General features: G+C 36.2%; 1 long non-coding RNA gene across 1 annotated transcript in view; it reads left to right on the top strand.

The window, feature by feature from the left end:
* LOC141568776 (uncharacterized) overlaps window positions 1-16,663 on the top strand; it is a 156,340-nt gene extending 139,677 nt beyond the window's left edge. Inside the window, exon 4 of the long non-coding RNA XR_012491965.1 lies at window positions 16,388-16,663. This is a non-coding gene — a long non-coding RNA (uncharacterized LOC141568776). The remainder of the gene's footprint in view (window positions 1-16,387) is intronic.
* Window positions 16,664-17,953: the final 1,290 nt, after the last annotated feature.

Below are 17,953 nucleotides of genomic sequence, written 5' to 3'. Positions count from 1 at the left end.
GGCAAGTATCTTAAGGAGAAAAAGGCCATGGCTTGGTAGAGGCCCTTTCCTCTGGTGGGACTTTGTTTCCTAAGTACAGTGAGGTTGTGATTTACATTCTGTCAACCCCCCAAAAAAACAGAGTTCTAGCTGTTCATCTTCAAACCATCCTGAAGGGAACTAGTAAGAAGTATGGGTTTAATCACTCTCAATTAATCCCTGTGTTTTTTCAATAAAATTCTGATCTAATAAAACTAGTTTTGAGAAATGCTGAATTCCTTGTCCCTGGTTGTACATGATAATTCATAGTGACACATTAAGGCTCTGGAAAGAACTATAATAAAGAAATTGTTTGACTTTGTTTATTCAGATATTTTCCCAACTTATTTTTTTATCTTGGAGCTCTATTTTTATATGATCAATATTAACACCCTGACAAACATATTTTGAAAAATATTATTAGAAGATGGATAATATCTGGACCTATTCATATCTACCTGTAAGTAATATGTAATAGAGAATGTATGTATATTGGTTTGTTTACCTAACTTTTTCCCAGGAATAATTTTAAATGTTTTATAAGAATATACATAATTCAATAGGGTAGTATAAATTAAAAGTAAAATGATTGAAGGGGAAAAAACGGGGCTGAGAATATTAGGTCAGGAATGAGTCAAAATGAATAGCACATTTTTCTAGTGGTGGTGATACATTTCACTCAAGATTCTGATATCTAAAGTGGAAAAACATAAGAGGCAATGCACTTCCACCACGTTGTTTTTGTTATTCTTAATTGTTGTTTGCACAATTACTTATATTTTCACATATCTTAGATTCTTCACAACAACCTAATCAGGTAGAATTTATCAATATTGCTTTTACATATAAGAATATTAAGACTTAGAAAAATAAGTAACTTGACCAAAATCACACAGGTATTAAATCCAATAAGTAACTAATACGTATTGGATCCATATAATGTGTCAGGCGCGTTACTGAACAAATCCCAAACTTATAATACCTCTGAAAGGTAGGTATTAGGGTCCACACTTTTTAAGTAATGAATAGGTCTCAAATATCCAATTGGTTTCATCATAGAAGAGTGGCTAATGATCACTTGTATACCCTTAACAGCATCAATAGTCTACTGGTTGTTCTCATTTATTTATGCATAAGGGCAGTTTCTACAAATCAGTGATTAATTTCATCACTGTAGTTACTCATAGGAGAAAAAAAGCAAGAAGGGTAAATTTTTCTCCAAACTCAAGTTCTCAATTAACCCTGTGACAAACAGTACTTCTAGAGCCAGATTAAATATAGCCCTTGCTGTGGACTGCATGTTTGTGTCCCCCAAAATTCATATTTTGAAACTGTAACCTCCAATGGAATGATGTTAGAGAGGTGGGGCCTTTAGGAGGTAATTAGATTTAGATGAGGTCATGAGGTGGAGTCCCCATGATGGCATTAGTGTCCTCATAAAAACAGAAAAAGTCTGGAGATCACTGTCTGTCATGTGAGGATACAATGAGAAGATGCTATGTATATGTCGGGAAGAAGACCCTCACCAGACACTGAATATGCAAGCACTTTGATCTTGGGACTTCCCAGCCTCCAGAACTGTGAGCAATGTCTGTTGTTTCAGGTACCCAGTTTGTTATTTTTGTTACAGCAGCCCAAACTGCCTGAGACAGCCATGTACATTTTGGAACCAGTGGACCAATGTGGAAGATAAATATTATGACAGGCATGTGATTTTGTTTCTAGCTTTCATCTGTCTCCAAAATTTCATAGGAGAATAAAACATTAGGTAGGCCATTGGTGATAAACTGGCCACCATCCTTAGCTTCTGTTTTGGTCTTGATATTTTGGTCTTACCTTAGCATAAACATGATTTGGGTATTTTGATGTTGCTAGTGAAGTCTGGGGTCAGCAAAATTATCTTCCCTCTCTGTGTTAATGGAAACGTGTTTAACTATGCAGTAGTAGCTGGTAAAAATTCTAAGGAAGGACACTTGAGTGTCCCAAGTAATTTGTACAACCAAAGTTGCATCTGAAGTCATTAAACCTTTGACGTATACCATCTGGGCATGTGCCCAAATGAAAAAACTAAAACAAAAACCCTCAGTCCCATTCCTACTTCTTGCCCTAAGTTCTTTGTCTTAGCGAATAATTTGTATGTGGCAGAATTATGTCTGTTCTTTGTAAACATTACTTACGTAGGTTTCTTTTGACATGAAGAATATCCTCCAGAAAACTGATGCCAAATATTCTCACTTAATTTCTTTGGGTGAGATCATAGGAGGTATATAGAATTTTTAAAAATGTACTGCTTGTGTATTTTTATTTTTTCATCTACTGGTTGTTCTCATTTATTTACACATAAGGACAATTTCTACAAATCAGTGATTAAGCAAATAAAATTCTATTAGGTTGGTGCAAAAGTAATTGCAGTTTAAAAGGTTAAAAAAATTTCAAAAACTGCAATTACTTTTGCACCAACCTAATAATATCAACGAGTAGTTTCCTGTAAAAAATTTCATTTTAATAACATTATATAAAGACCTAATGGGGGAGAGAGGAAAGGGTTCTTAGGTGACACAGAGAGAACTATTTTAAAAATATATGCCTACGTCCCAACTTTGTTAATGATTTATTTTGTATATAAACATCCATTTGTTATAAGTTTACACAAATGCATATGTACAATGATATGTATGAGTACATTCTTTAGTGTGTTCTCTTTTTAAATTTCTTTTTCATTTTTATTCAAAAGTCAAGTAAAATCTTCTAGTATTCTATATTACTACCACCTCCTGCAAAAACTCACACAGGGAAACCATTTTACATTGTAGTACATAGATAGCTATATATATCCATGCTACCTAATTATATTAAATGAAGATACATGTATCTGTCTACACAAACATATACATATATGTGTGATTTTTAGGTCTTTGATTACTTTACAAAAATGGGATGATAGTAAATATGCTTTTTACATCTTGATCTTCTTCAACAAAAGTTCTTGGAAATCTTTTCAAGTTAAGTGGTATCATCCAAATCTATTATTTTTAATGACTACAAAGTATTTTAATGTATGGATTTACCATAATTTATTCAATTATATCCCTATTCACAGTTATGCCATTTGTTTCCAGTTTTTTAAAATGTTAATAACTATAAACAATGCTGCAATAATTATCCTTGTACATATTTTCATACACATTGATACTTTTAATTCTTTAGAATAGATGCCCAAGAGAAAAATTATTAGGTCAAAACATGTATCAGTTACTGTAGCCTATAACTCAGTGGCTTACTAACTGACCATCGTAGTCAGCTGCACAGAGAAAAGAGCATAGAGGAGCACATTCCATGTGTGGGAGGTTTATATGGTCCTGACCTCGAAGGATTACTATTACTGTTATGGATTAAATGTTTGTGTCCCCACAACCCCACCCCAATTTATGTGTTGTTGCATCCTTAACTCTCAGTGCAATGAATGGTATTTGGAAGTGGAAATTTGGTAGGTAATTAGGTTTAAAAGAGGTCATAAGGGTAGAGCCTACATCATGGGATTAGTGTATATATATATATATATATATATATATATATATATATATATATATTTTTTTTTTTTTTTTCATTTTTTTCAATTACAGTTGATATACAATATTATATTAGTTGTAGGTGTACAACATAGTGATTAGACATTTATGTAACTTACAAGGTGACTACGCTGATAAATCTAGTAGCCATCTGAAACCATACATAGTTATTACAATATGATTAACTATATGCCTTATGCTATACTTTATAACCCCATGACTATTTCATAAATACCAATTAATTCCTTCTTCTTTCTTACCAACCACCCTCCCATATGGTAACACTCAAAATGTTCTCTGTATCTGTGAGTTTGTTTCTGTTTTTGTTTATTTTATTCTTTAGATTCCACATATAAGTGATATCTAAGGCATTTGTCTTTCTCTGTCTGACTTACTCCAGTCAGCACAATACCCTCTTGGTCCATCCATGTTCCTGCAGATGGCAATATTTCATTCTTTTTTATGGCTGAGTAATATTCCATTGTATATATGTATCACTTCTTTATTCATTCATCCGTTGATAGACATGCAGCTTGCCAGCATATCTTGGCTATTGTAAATAATGCTGCAATGAACATATGGATGCACATATCCCTTTGAAGTGCTGTTTTGGTTTTCTTCAGATAAATACCCAGAAGTAAGATTACAGGGTCCTTCTTTGTCTCTTGTTATAGTCTTTGTTTTAAAGTATATTTTGTCCGGTGTAAGTATTGCTACTCCAGTTTTTTGTTTGTTTCTTTTTTTTCCATTTTCATAAAATATCTTTTTCCATCCCTTTATTTTCAGCCTATCTTTCAATCTGAAGTGAATTTCTTGTAGGCAGCATATATAAAGGTCTTGTTTTCTTATGCATTCAACCACCCTAAGTCTTTTGCTTAAAACATTTAATCCATTTACATTTAAAGTAATTATTGATAAATATGGTGTTATTCTCACTTTATTGTTCATAAATTTAATCCTTTTTTCAGTTTAGAAAAGTCCCTTTAATATTTCTTGCAATATTGATTTGGTGGTGATGAACTCCTTTAGCTTTTTCTTGTTTTGGAAGCTCTATCTATCCTTCCATTCTACATGATAGCTTTGCTGGGTAGAGTAATCTTGGTTGTAGGTCCTTGCTTTTCATTGCTTTGAATATATTGCACCATTGCTTCTTGCCTGTAAGTTTTCTGTTGCAAAATCAGCTGACAATATTATGGGAGCTCCCTTGTAACCATTTTCTCTTAGTCATTTTTAAGATTCCTTCTTTGTCTTTAAGCTTTAGTATTTTAATTATGATGTATCTTGGTGTGTGCCTGTTTGGGTTCATCTACTTTGGGACTCTGTGCTTCCTGGACTTGTATGTCTGTTTCCTTCACCAGGTTAGGGAAGTTTTCTTTCATGATTTCTTCAAATAGGTTTCCAATTCCTTGTTTTATCTCTTCTCCTTCTGGTACCCCTATATTCTTGATGCTGTCCTCGATGCCCCTTAAACTAGTCTCATTTCTTTAGATTCTTTTTTCTTTTTGTTGTTCTGATTGGATGTTTTCTGTTTTTTGCTATCTTATCTTCTAAATCACTGATTCAATAATCTGCTTCATGTAACCTACTGTTTATTCTCTCTCATGAATTCTTTATTTTAGTTATTGTATTCTTCATTTCTGACTGGTTCTTTTTTATGTTTTCTATCTCCATTTTAATGCGTCCTATCTCTGTGTTGGAGTTCTCACTGAGATAATTAGGCATCCTTATAACCAGTGTTTTGAACTCTGTGTCTGTTAAATTGCTTGTCTCCATTTTGTTTAGTTCTTTTTCTTGAGCTTTTTCTGTTCTTTCATTTGGCACATGTTCCTTTGTCTCTCCACTTGTATGCCTCCCTGTATTTGTTTCTAAGTATCAGGTAGAGCTGCTACATCTCTCTATCTTAGTAGAGTGATCTTATTTGGTAGGTGTCCTGTGGGGTCCAGTGGCACAGCCTCCCTGCTCACCTGAGGCAAGTGCTGCAGGTGTGTCCCTTGTGTTCACTGTGATTTCCCTCCTATTGTAGTTGAGACATGGTTGCTCTTTGCATGTCAATGGGAGGGAATTGAGCTTCAGGCTGATTATTTTGAGGACTGGCCATGACTATAGTGGAAGAGCTGTTGTGCAGTGGCTGACCCTATGGAGCAGGATTCATTTTAACAGGGGTCTGGTGACTGCCCAGTGTGCCCATTGGGTGTGCCATCCCAGAGGCAGCTGGTTGGTGCCCTGGCTCGGGCTGAACCAGCCACTGGGTTTCCAGCCCTGGGGCCTCCTGGGAGGGGCCCCACGATGGGCCAAGTTCAGCTGCAGCCTGTGTCCTCGGGGCCAAATGGAATGTACCACAAAGCAATTGCCAGATGGTTGCCACCGGAGCTGCTCTGGGAGGCTAAGGTTCCAAGCATGGCTGGTTGCCACTAGTGAGTGCTAGGCACATTGAGGCCAGATGATGCTTGTTTGGAGTTTGGGGACCTTTGAGAGATTTTAGGAAAGTCTGAAGCTTAAACAAAGACAGGCCATTTGTATGGAAAAGTCACTGGAAGAGCCTTGGGTGGGCCCATAAGTTGAGTATGGTGGGTGCTCAGGGAATCACCAGAGTGGGTGAATGGTGTTAATCAGATTGATGGAGACTCAGATATGGCAATTACCTAAGTCTGCAGGCTGGGAGGACAGAGGGGTCAACAAAGGAACAATGCCCTCTTCCAGCACTTGTGTCTGGAAGAAAGCTGCCCCCCAACACCAGTCCTTGCTCTTAAGTCAGACAATTCAGTTCCTCCCCATATGCCCCTGGTACATTTTGAGCTGCTGCCCCAGTGTTGGATCTCATAGTGAGTGAGTCTGTCAGTTAGTAAGTCTGTGCAGGGGTCTTTTAAGAGGGACACCAGGGATTCCAGCAGCCCTCTGTCTCACTTAGCCACAATTTCTGCTGGTTTTCACAGCCAGAAATTGTGAGGACTTCTCTTCCCAGAACTGGAACTCTGGGCTGGAAAGCCTCGTGTGTGACTGGGACCATTCTCTCCCCAGGGGAAACATCCACAGTTGAGATCTCTCTTGATTTTTAACTGCCACACGGGATATGGGACCAGCCCATTCTGCATCTCCAGGCACCCCTACCAGTCTTGTGGTGGCTTCTTCTGTATATTTTTAGTTGTAGGATTTCTATTCAGCTAGACTTTAGGTGATTCTCAATGATGGTTGTTCTGCACTTTAGTGGTAATTTTGATGTGGTCATGAAAGGAGGCAAGCATAGCATTTACTTACTCTGCCTTCTGGGATTAGTATTCATGTAAGAAGAGAAGGAGAGACCAGACCTCTCTCTCTTTCTGCCATGTGAAGACACAGTAAGGAGGCTGCAATCCAGGAAGAAGACCCTCACCAGGAAACAAATCTGCTGGCACCTTAATCTTTGACTTTCCAATTTTCAGAACTGTGAGACATAAACATCAGTTATATACATATATCAAAGCATTATATTGTAGACCTTTAATACATACAATGATTATTTGTCAATCGTACCTCAAAAAAAGCTGAAAAAAATCTGTTAAGCTTCACAGTCTATGGTATTTTGTTACAGCAGCACAAGCCAACTAATACAGGCACATGGCAATCATGCTCAGTCATTGGCTGGAATTCTGTCAAGTGAACAGGGAAAATGTAATCTAACCACTTGCCAAGGAAATAGAGGAAAATAGATTTTGGAGAGCAGCAGGAATTTTCTATTAATAAGTGTGTGTGTGTGTGTGTGTGTGTGTGTGTGTGTACACCCACACTATGTTTTACTAAATAGCAGTAGTTTGCTTTTGAAAATGTAACTCCATATTTCTTCATTGACCAAATACAGGTGTTCTAGGGCTTTTAACTTTAGGCACTCTAATGATTATAAAGTAATCTTTTAAAAAATTTAATTTGCATTTGTTTTTCTGACAAATAAATTCAATATTTTTTTTTTCAAATATTTGCTCGCCACTTGTATATTCTCCTCTGTGAATTGCTACTTCATGTTCTTTGCTTACTTTTTAGTTGAGGTTTTTGCTGCTTTCTTATCAAATTATAAGAGCTTTGTTATAGTTATTAACCTCTGAATTTGCAAATATCTTTCAAATCTATCATTTTCTATTTACTGCAAATGTGGTATTTTTTCCTATAAAAATGTTACATTTTTAAGTAAAATATCTATCTTTTCTTTTGTGGCTTCTGATATACCATCTTGGTTAAAAAATTGTCCCCCACAAAAATTGTACGTATAGTCTCCCATGATTTTATGTATAGTTTTACTGTACTACTAAAGTTTAAACCTTTAATCTATCGGAATATTATTTATGTTAAGGGAAAAAATAAACTGTGGTAAATTTATTAGAGAGGTGAATTCATAATGGTAAAATTGGATTAAGTCAAACAAAGTTTGGCAGAACACTGCCCTGTGCAGTGTAAGACAGAGTCTAATACTTTTTTTCTTACAAATGTTTAAGGGCCCAACCCCTAAGTTTTTAGTTTCTCAATAATATTTCAACCAATAATAAAAACCTTCTTGTCAATTTTTTCCACTATTCATCTCTTGGAGTATAGGAAAACAGGTTAATCAGGTCAACCATAAAGGCCTCTTGAGATTTTGTGAGGAAATGAGCATCCACTATTACATTGTACAGAAGAGAAGCCTTATCCAGGCTTATCAAGGAACTGATCAAATTCTGTAAACTTTATCAGTTAATTTCATAGGCAAAAAGTGTAACTATATAAGTAACTGCAGACTTAAAACCATGATGAAAGTTATAATAAAAATCTAAACCATTAGAGAAACCACAAGGTGGATGTGAAGTCTCACACATGGACAGGTTTTTCTCCTTCATTTCTTTTGTCTTTATGTTCAGGAAGTCATTGTAACCCCTTGATTCTTCAGTTCATTGTCAAAAAAAGTCAAGGTTGGAAACCACTACCAGTCACATGACTCTGGGGCTATAGTTTCCTTTCACTTTATCTTTTTAAAAAGCTCTTTGCTTGGGCTTAGTAGGGTAAGTTGACTGAGATCTAAAATGTCATAAAGAAATGCTCTTGAGTGGCCAGATGGCTCAGTTGGTTAGAGCGGGAGCTCTCAACAGCAGGGTTGTCAGTTCAATTCCCACATGGGACGGTAGGCTGTGCTTCCCGCAACTAAAGATTGAAAATGGAGACTGACTTGGAGCTGAGCTGCACCCTCCACAACTAGAGTGAATGACAATGACGTGGAGCTGATGGGCCCTGGAGAAACACACTGTTCCCCAATATTGCCCCATAAAAAATTTTTAAAAAAGAAAAAAAGAAATGCTCTTGTTAAAAAAAAAAAAAAAAAAAAAAAAAAAATCACATTTCCATGAACAGAAATATTCAGAACACAAGGAGAGGATAGCACATTTTAAAATACCAGAGTAAACCATGGTATTCTTTCCCCAATCAGCTGTACACAGCTTCTGTTAGATTGTATGCTAACGGAGCCCTCACACACAGAATGTCACTGACATGAAGAAATTCTAAGAAGAATTTTTAAATGAAGTTTGATTTTCCTGGCAGTCATTGCTAAATCTATCCCAGTTTAGATGTTCTGAGCACAGCCCTGAATTTCAGCGCTTTCTTAGTTTCAATCACTTCCACAGGCATATCTTTATTTAATCATTTCAGTTTGAAAGGCATATTTGTTGTCCATTTTAAGCACATTTCTTTCATTATCACTTTGTCACCCAAAAATAGTATTTTCTTGAGGGCTCATTTTTATTTAGCAAAAATGACCATAATGCCCTTTAAAAGTTGTGAAATCTTCTTTTGAATATTTTCAAATATCTAGAGCCACAGACTCAAAGATTTTTCAGAATGAGTTAACTTGTATTCATGTATCAGGCTACAATACGTTTGGAGAAGAAATAAAATAATGTGTATGGGAAGGTGGTGATTTCTTAATTGTAAAATTTGAAACCATTCAAACTATTCTGGCAAAACCTTTCCTGGGACTATTTTGTCCATTTTATTGAAAGCATTTTCTCATCTAATAATTCATTACTGCCTACTGAAGAGAGCTAACATATTTTTCTGGTTTCTCACTCTTCTTTGCATTGAGCTTTATGCTTGGAGAATGGCTTGACTCAATGACTTTTTTGATAGGTATTAAATATCACTGCATCCAGATGTAATGATAAACATAAGTGTTCTCAATTATATATAACAGTAGCAATTATCCATTTGGGTTCTGGAGAATTCTGAGAAACCGAGGAAAGTTAAGGTTGCTCTTCTCTGAAGAATGAATGTAAAAACAAACATTGGTGGGTTGGTGAGGTGTTTCAACTCCATGATGCCCAAAAATGGGCCACACTCTAAGGTTCAGTGTCCTAATCATAGTGGTTATCTATAGCTGTGTAACAACATGGCCATAAACTTAACACTTAGAACTACATACATTTTTTGTCTCATAGTTTCAGCTGGTAGGAGTCTGGGACCAGCTTCTGTCTTCTCTGCTTCAGAGCCTCACAAAGTTGCAATCAAGGTGTTGGCTGGGTTTGCAGTCTCATCTGAGGCTTGACTAGGATCTGCTCCCCAACTTGTGTGATTGTTGGTAGAATTCAGTTCCTCGCAGGGACTTGAAAGCCTTGTTTCTTGCCAGCTGTTGGCCAGAGGCTGCCCTGAGTACCTTCCCACTTGGCCCACTACATGGGCAGCTCATAACATAACATTATAGCTGGCTTTTTTAAAGCCAGCATGAAGAAAGAATCTTCTAAGAAGACCAGCTTACATTTTTTTTTTCTTCAGCTATTGATGTATAATTAGCAAACAAAAATTATATATATTTAAGATGTAACACTTGATGTTTTGATATATGTATACATTGTGAAATGATCACCACAATCAAGTTAATTAACATTTTTATCATCTTACATAATTACCATTTTCTTTTTGTGTGTGTGGTGCAAATACTTAAGATCTACCTTCTTAGCAAATTTCAAGTACACAATACAGTTTTCTTAACTGCAGTCACCATACTATACATTAGATCTCCAGAACTCATTCATCTTGCATAAATGAAACTTTGACCAACATCTTTCTATTTCTCCCAGCCCCTAGCAACTGTCATTCTACTCTCTGCATCTTTGAGTATGACTATTTTAGATTCCTCATATAAGTGACATTATGCAGTATTTGTCTTTCTGTGTCTGCTCTGTTCTATTTAGCATAATGTCCTCCAGATTCATCCATGTTGTCACAAATGGCAGGATTTCCTTCTTTTTTAAGGCTCAATTACATTCCACTGTATATATAGAACAGATAGATAGATAGATAGATAGATAGATAGATAGATAGATAGATAGATACATAGATACATAGATACATAGATACATAGATACATAGATAGATACATCTGTTTGATAGAAGATAGATAGATCTCACATTTCCTTTATTCAGACATTTAGGTTGTTTCTATATCTTGGTTACTGTGAATAATGCTGCAATGAACATGGGAATAAAAAATATTCCTTTGAGATCCTGATTTCATTTCTTTTGGATATAAACCCAGAAGTGAGATTGCTGTATCATATGATAGCTATATTTTTAATTTCTTGAGAAATCTCCATACTGTTTTTCAGAGTGGTTGTACTAATACAGTCAACTGCACACTATGTACAACGGTTCACTTTTCTTCACATCCTTTATAACACTTCTGATCTTTTGTCTTTTTAGATAATACCCATTCAAACAATTCTTAAACATGCATGAGATTATCTTTTTTTTAATAAAAAATGATGGGTTACTACATATTACCTCACAGTTTTTTTTCAGGAAGCAGGTTGGGCTTATATTTGTTATTTTCAAAATGAAAAAAAAATGTATTATTTCCAAGCCTTATAATCTGGTTGTTTCATGGATAAGATGATGACATTTATTAAATAATTTAAAAATCACATAATGCAGTAATTTAGGAATTGTTTTCCCAGCACCTATGTTGATTGAGGCACTTGGACAATAAATAAGTTATCAGTATTGGTAAGAAGAGGGAGGGTTTAATTCTGACTGAGGTGATCACAGAGGACTTCAAGAAGGTGATTTATAAAAGTTTTTTTGAAACTGTTAAAAAGTGTAAGAACATCTAGTCCAATAACTTCATTTTATAGATGTAAAGACTGTCACATATGCCCCCAAGTAATATATATACAGCTCATAGTAAAGCTGGACATTAAATCCTAGTATGTGGATACTCTATTCTGTCCATTTTACTATGTTATTTCTGTCTTTAAGAATTTTCTAGGCAGAAGTGCGGGGTTTTACTTAACTCACGATTTAGAAATTAGGTGTGGAAAAGTCCTTTATCATAAATGATGGTCATTTATTCCTTTCATGGAGACTTTAAACTCCTTAATTTTGAAACAAGAGAAGTCTTTTCTGAGGCAAAATGAACAGAGATTTGGAGTAGAGGTACAGTTGCCTTAATGTGGGAATGGTACAAAATGGACTAGACACTGAAGGCATGAAAATTTGACATTTTTCTGGAAAGAAATTTGGCCAGAAAAACTTCAAACACTTTGACCTGTAATTTCTATAAAGAAGAAAAAAAATACCAACAAAGATTTATATACGTAAATGTTCACCGTAACATTATTTTTAAAGCAAAAACTGAGAATTATTTACATGTTTAAATAGGTAAAAATTTTATACCAAAAAGGATAAAAATATTATATTCATTATATTCTCAATTTTGTAAAATGTCAAGTGTAGAGGTATCTAGACGTAAAATCTCCAAAGTGACTATTTCTTAAGTTTTTTCCTATTTTTATACTTCCCACATTTTTAATACATCACTTTTAAAACCAAAAAGATACACATGTGTGTCTTTTTTTAAACTAGTGCTCACTTACCCATACTGTTTCTTTAGGATTACTAAATTATAAGATCATGATATCTATCTTAAATTGATAATCTTTTTTATTCTGAATCTCTATTTTGGGTTATGTGCATTCTGATATACTACAAGTAAAATGGTAATTTATCAGGTGTAATCATGCTATTCTAAATCTAGACTAGCCCAGTTGTGCTGTCATTTTGGCAATTTGCAGAATTACCACAAATTATAAAAATGAAATCCTAAACGTCCCAAAAGATTATTGGCTCAAATGAAGGCAGTTTTTATTTGGCTAAACTCTCCAAGATAAGTCATTAACATTTTTAAAAACTCCATAATTTATTATTCCTGATTAATGTCCATAAACTGGAAACTATGAAAAAATTCCTATATTTAAATAAAGAGTTTTTTTTGTCTTGTTTCCTTTTTCTCAGTTGTTTTTCTGGGACTAGGTGCTTGGAGACAAAGCTAACACGACAAGTGTTGACGTAAGAAACATCCAAACCTGTAGAGAATTTTTATGAGTTTATTTGAGCTAAACTGATGACATATGCTAGGGAGCAAATCTCAAATGCTCCAGAGCATAACAGTTTTGCAGTTTCTTTTGTGCATTTGAAATTCAGAAGAGAATGCAAGAAAGATTACAGAAGGTGGGAGAAAGCAAGGCAGAGATTGGATTACAGGATAGTTAACAAGATTGTGTGCTCTCTTGAGGGTGGTTATGGCTTATTTCAAAGGTGTGTTAACCTAGATGCACAGAAACAGTGGACAGGGCCTACTTAAGACAAAGATAAACCTTTTACTAAGGAAGTTATAGGCCTGGGGCATGACTACCCACCATGACCTTTCCAGTTGGAAATTTATGAACAGATCACCCTATGAAATACTTTTCATAGAACCCTGTTTTTATCCACACAAGACATTTTTAAATGTGACTTCAAACAGCTCCACTGTCTTATTGATAAACTGATATATAATTATTAAAACCATTTGAATTCAGTCTTCAGAATATAATAGTTCTTTCAGAAAAACTGGGAGACACTTTGAGAATAATGCATTTTGTCCATCATTTACCTTCATCTGTCATTTAAATACTGATTTTTCTTTTTCCCATGGGAAAAAAGGAAATTTTACCACTGTTTTAACATGCTGTCAAGGACGTCTCTATTGTCATTCCAGGAGTTATCTATGCAATTTCCTCCTGCCAGATAGGATAATACATTGACCTTCCTTATTCAGACAGAATAAAGTAGGTTATGATGGCACTACCCACCTCCTACATATAACTTCACTTTCTATCAGGAAAGAGACAAAAGAATCTTTGAGAATCAAAATCGTTTCTACTTCATTTCCTCAGTGTTCCTTTCAAGTGAATTTTGGAAACTGACTGAGGTTGAAAATTAATTAAGGTCTAAAGATTTGTAAACTTCCTCTCACGATCAACCCATTTGTAAGTTGTCTTGCTTAGTGATGAAAGAGAGAAGGGAAAAAGCCAGAAAGTATTTTCTGACATCTCAAAGACAGAATGTGTTTAACAGAGATACCCAGGAAATGTGGCAGTTCCAATATGCCTCTTCTTTTATTCCTCTTTAAGTAAGAATTTATTTTTCTTTAAGTAAGAAAATGTATATATTATGGAACGCTATAAAGGTATGGTTTCTAAGGGAATGTTCTGATTTTTGTGTGTGTTTTTGCTAAAATGGTTAAATTGTGTCTTACTTCTTCATAGTTTTTCACAAAGTTAAGAATTAGAGGATGTTGCCAAAGTTAGGAAGAAAGATTAAAGAATGTACAACGAATTATGTACACAGATTAAGTTAATGAATTCAATAAGAATGACCTCTGAGACATTAATAGGATCAATGCCTGCAGCCTGAGATGTGGTTTGACCAGGGGACAAGTTATGAAGTGTCATTGTTTAAAATTTAGTTAACAATCCCATTGAGGTCATTAAAATCCTTTAGTTATTTTAAGTTAAATTTTTAAGCAATTGCCCTTGCAGTTAAAAAAGAAGATCCATGGGTATGAAATGATGCATAAGACCCATTAGCAAAGCCCCCGTGTCCTTCATCTATTCATCTATCCATCATTTTATTGTCTTATTTATTCTGCAAAGTTTATTGTCAAGTGCCATGCCCTGTCCTACGCACTGAGAATATACAACCAAAAAAAGATATATTCCCTTCCATTAAGGGGGTTTAAGTTCTAATTAGCAAAATGGATTTGCAAGATAATAAATACAATCCTGTATTTTCAATAATATTTTTAAAGTATGTGCATCTCAGAGAGAAACAGAAAAATGGTAAATACTAATACAAAGAAAGAGAGTGGGTAAAGATTTCATGGAAGACATTTAAGCAGAAAACCATGGCAAACCTATACTAAAATGATATAAATTACTCTTACCTTGACTTCTTACCGGAAAAAAAAAAAAAAAGTTTAAAGAACTGGAGTTTAAAGAGATCAATGAACTTGCCTGAAATTGCTTACTGACTACAAATAGTGTCAGATTTTGAATCCAAGACATTCTCTCTCCAAAACCCATGTTCTTTCCACCGTACAACACAGCTCGTTTGCATGCTGCCTTGTCTGTGAGCCTATTATAAAGATTTCTCTCCTTCCGACTGCTTATTTGTTTTCAAGACCATTAGCATTCAAAGCATTTCTTCAGTTTTTGGACCCTCATTGTATTTAGATTCAATGAAGTGTAGAATTTTAGAATTGGAAGGGATATTTGAAACCATCAAATTCAACACTTCTTTTACGGTATAAAAATTAACAGTCCCAGAGACGTTAAGTGACTTGAACAAGGTCATAAAGCTAGTTAGTTGCAGAGTAGCTCCAGAACCACCTAGATTAGGCACCTTCCTTTATGCCTAAACAGTCCTTTCTCTAGGTGGTCAAAATACCTAGTGTCTATCTCCAATGGATAGTTCATTTCAGGGAAAGAACTGGCTTTCTTCTTTTTTATCATCAAAAAATGTTCTACCTGCGGTGGGTAGGAAGCCTAGAGGATATGAAATGAAAGGTGACAACAAAAAATAATAGCTCTCTACAGCAGAATAAAAGCAAAGGAATTGGGGTGTGAAAGAATAAGAAGAGAATTGAGAAAGCAGAGCACCCAAGTGGGAGCCCCAAATTATCTAGGTCATAGAGGATTTTTAGAAGCATAATTGGCATACTAACTTAGTTGCGTGGCTGCAAATTGGATCCTCTATGTCTTCTAAAAATACAGGAAAACTAAGTGTTTACTGCTTTGTAGTGTGAAAATGAAGGAAAAGAAATTACATTCCATTTCTGTGTTTACATTGCCAAATAAAAGAACTAATCCTGGTTTAGTAAGGAGAGACTAGACTCAAAAGCATTATGGCAAGACATGGTTGGTGGAAAGGGCCTGTGGCAGTAGGGGGATAGGGAATTTTACAATAGGAAAAACTCTGACAGTAACAGCTGCAAGAGTCTTATGGGATAGACACAAAGGGTTTTGTTTGTTTGTTTCTTTGTTTGTTTTTTGTAGGGAGGAAATAGCAAGTCTAGAAGGAACTAGGTGTGGGGAAGTGGGATGAAAGGGTGACCTGTTGAGATAGTGGACTGAGAATGTTGGACCCTCACACCAGGCTGTTCTCAGAAGGGGCTGTGTGCTGGCTCATATGAGGGTGGGTCAACATTCTGGGGTCTGAGGGGGAGGAGAAAAACTTAACCAGTGACTAACAAGCATTTTGCTTCCATTGATCACAGAGCATGAGTAGTTAAAATAATCATTTATGGGGCAAAGAATGGGATTTAGTTGGACTGTATCTGGCCTTATCATAGGTAAATGGGGGAGGGGGTACCGGGGGGTTTGCATCCCTGAGCTTTATCTGAGTCATGAAGGGAAGTGTGGTTCCTTGCAGTCAATCATTTTCTAGAACACAAAAGGTGGGGATATTCCTTAAGCTTTGCTCTTTTCCAGGAGCACAGGAATCAGGTAAAATTCAACACTCAACTTGGAGCAGAAAGAAGCACATATCTGTGACAGATGAGATGGAAATAAGAATTTGAAGTCACCAAGATGATACCTGAAGTCTCTAGATATGCAAAGAAATCCCGTGCAAGCTCCGTGGATTAAATCATCACGACTGAACGTCCTCCATTATAATAACGGAATATTCATCCGCTCCCATGCCAACACTGGACAATAAGCTTCTTTTAGGTACATCATTTGCCTTTCTTCTCTGTATCCCTAACACCTGACATCAAATAAGTGCCAAAATAAACTTGTGTTTTTAATGTCATTCTCTTAATGCGTTTCACTTTTAGAGAGAAAACACGGGGATTTTTATTGATCAAAGTGAAGACGAACTTAGTCTGTGGATGCCTTAGTCTGTGGATGCCTAAGGAGCACCTGGGTCCCTGCACCCCCGCCCCAAGCCAGGGTGAGGCTATGTGACTGGGGGAGGAGCTGCTGCTGAGCCAACTCAACTGCAGGAGCAATCAGAAGGGCCACAGGGGACTCAGCAGGAGAGTCCCCTGCTGAAAAAGGAGGGGCAATTCCAACACTCCCAGTGGAAATAAACCATGAACAGACTGAGATTCAAAACTCTATGAAATTAAAAAATTAAAGACATAATTGTAGGATGGAACACATTAACTACGGCTAGACATGGTTTATGTTTCCTAAGCTTATTGTTTAGTAGGACTGCAGATGACTCACTGACATTGATGCTGGGATTCTTGTCTATTAAAGGCTGTCCTTCCCAAGTACTGAATAAAAGAATTTCTTCTGATGGTACCAATCATTAATGAACAACAACCTATTTGGTCAACATGAGGGTGCCTGGAGCCTCTACCTTGGCTTGAATCAATCAGATCACAGTTACACAGGGAGCGCCTGTTAGGCCATATTTAAGCCAGGTACAGGAACCTTCTTATCTTAAAAGCTGTCTTGTCTTGGTTTGTACCTTGTGTTCTTACCTTTGTACCTTGCCAGCTTGTGTTTGCCTTAGGCCTGGAGAAGCTGCCTAGAATGTAGAAACCATCTTATCCTGTCTTGCTTTGTACTTTGTTTGTCTCCTAGGGGCTTGTGATCAGAGAGTCTGGGAGGGCTTGGACAGTCGGAGGGAGGCTTGGGGGCCAGGGTGAGTGTGTGTGTGTGTGTGTGGGGGGGGGCTTGGTCATGCCCTAAAACCCTTGGTTGCTAGAGACAATGCAATAGAAACCCCCTGAAGCACTGAAGAGGGAACAACCTCGTTTACCCCCTCCTGTAAACTCCATACCCCGTTCTGCTCCGGGAGGTTATGGTCTTTTCTAGCTTGACCTCCCGCAGCTCAAACATGCCAAATAAATTCTAATAGACCAATTTTGGTCTCCTGAGGCTCATTCCTCTGATCATGCCTAACAATGCTCACAATTAGAATATAGCTTGGCCACCTGGTTCTAAATACACATTTGCACACTTGGTGGATATTTGTTGAGAAAAAGTGAAAAAGCAAGTTTCACAGCATTGTTGCTCAGAAATGGAAGTGAGTATGCCCTCACA

The sequence above is a fragment of the Rhinolophus sinicus genome, linkage group LG02 (genome assembly GCF_036562045.2).
Source record: "Rhinolophus sinicus isolate RSC01 linkage group LG02, ASM3656204v1, whole genome shotgun sequence".
Lineage (NCBI taxonomy): Eukaryota > Metazoa > Chordata > Mammalia > Chiroptera > Rhinolophidae > Rhinolophus > Rhinolophus sinicus.
This window is presented reverse-complemented; position numbering and strand designations above follow the sequence as displayed.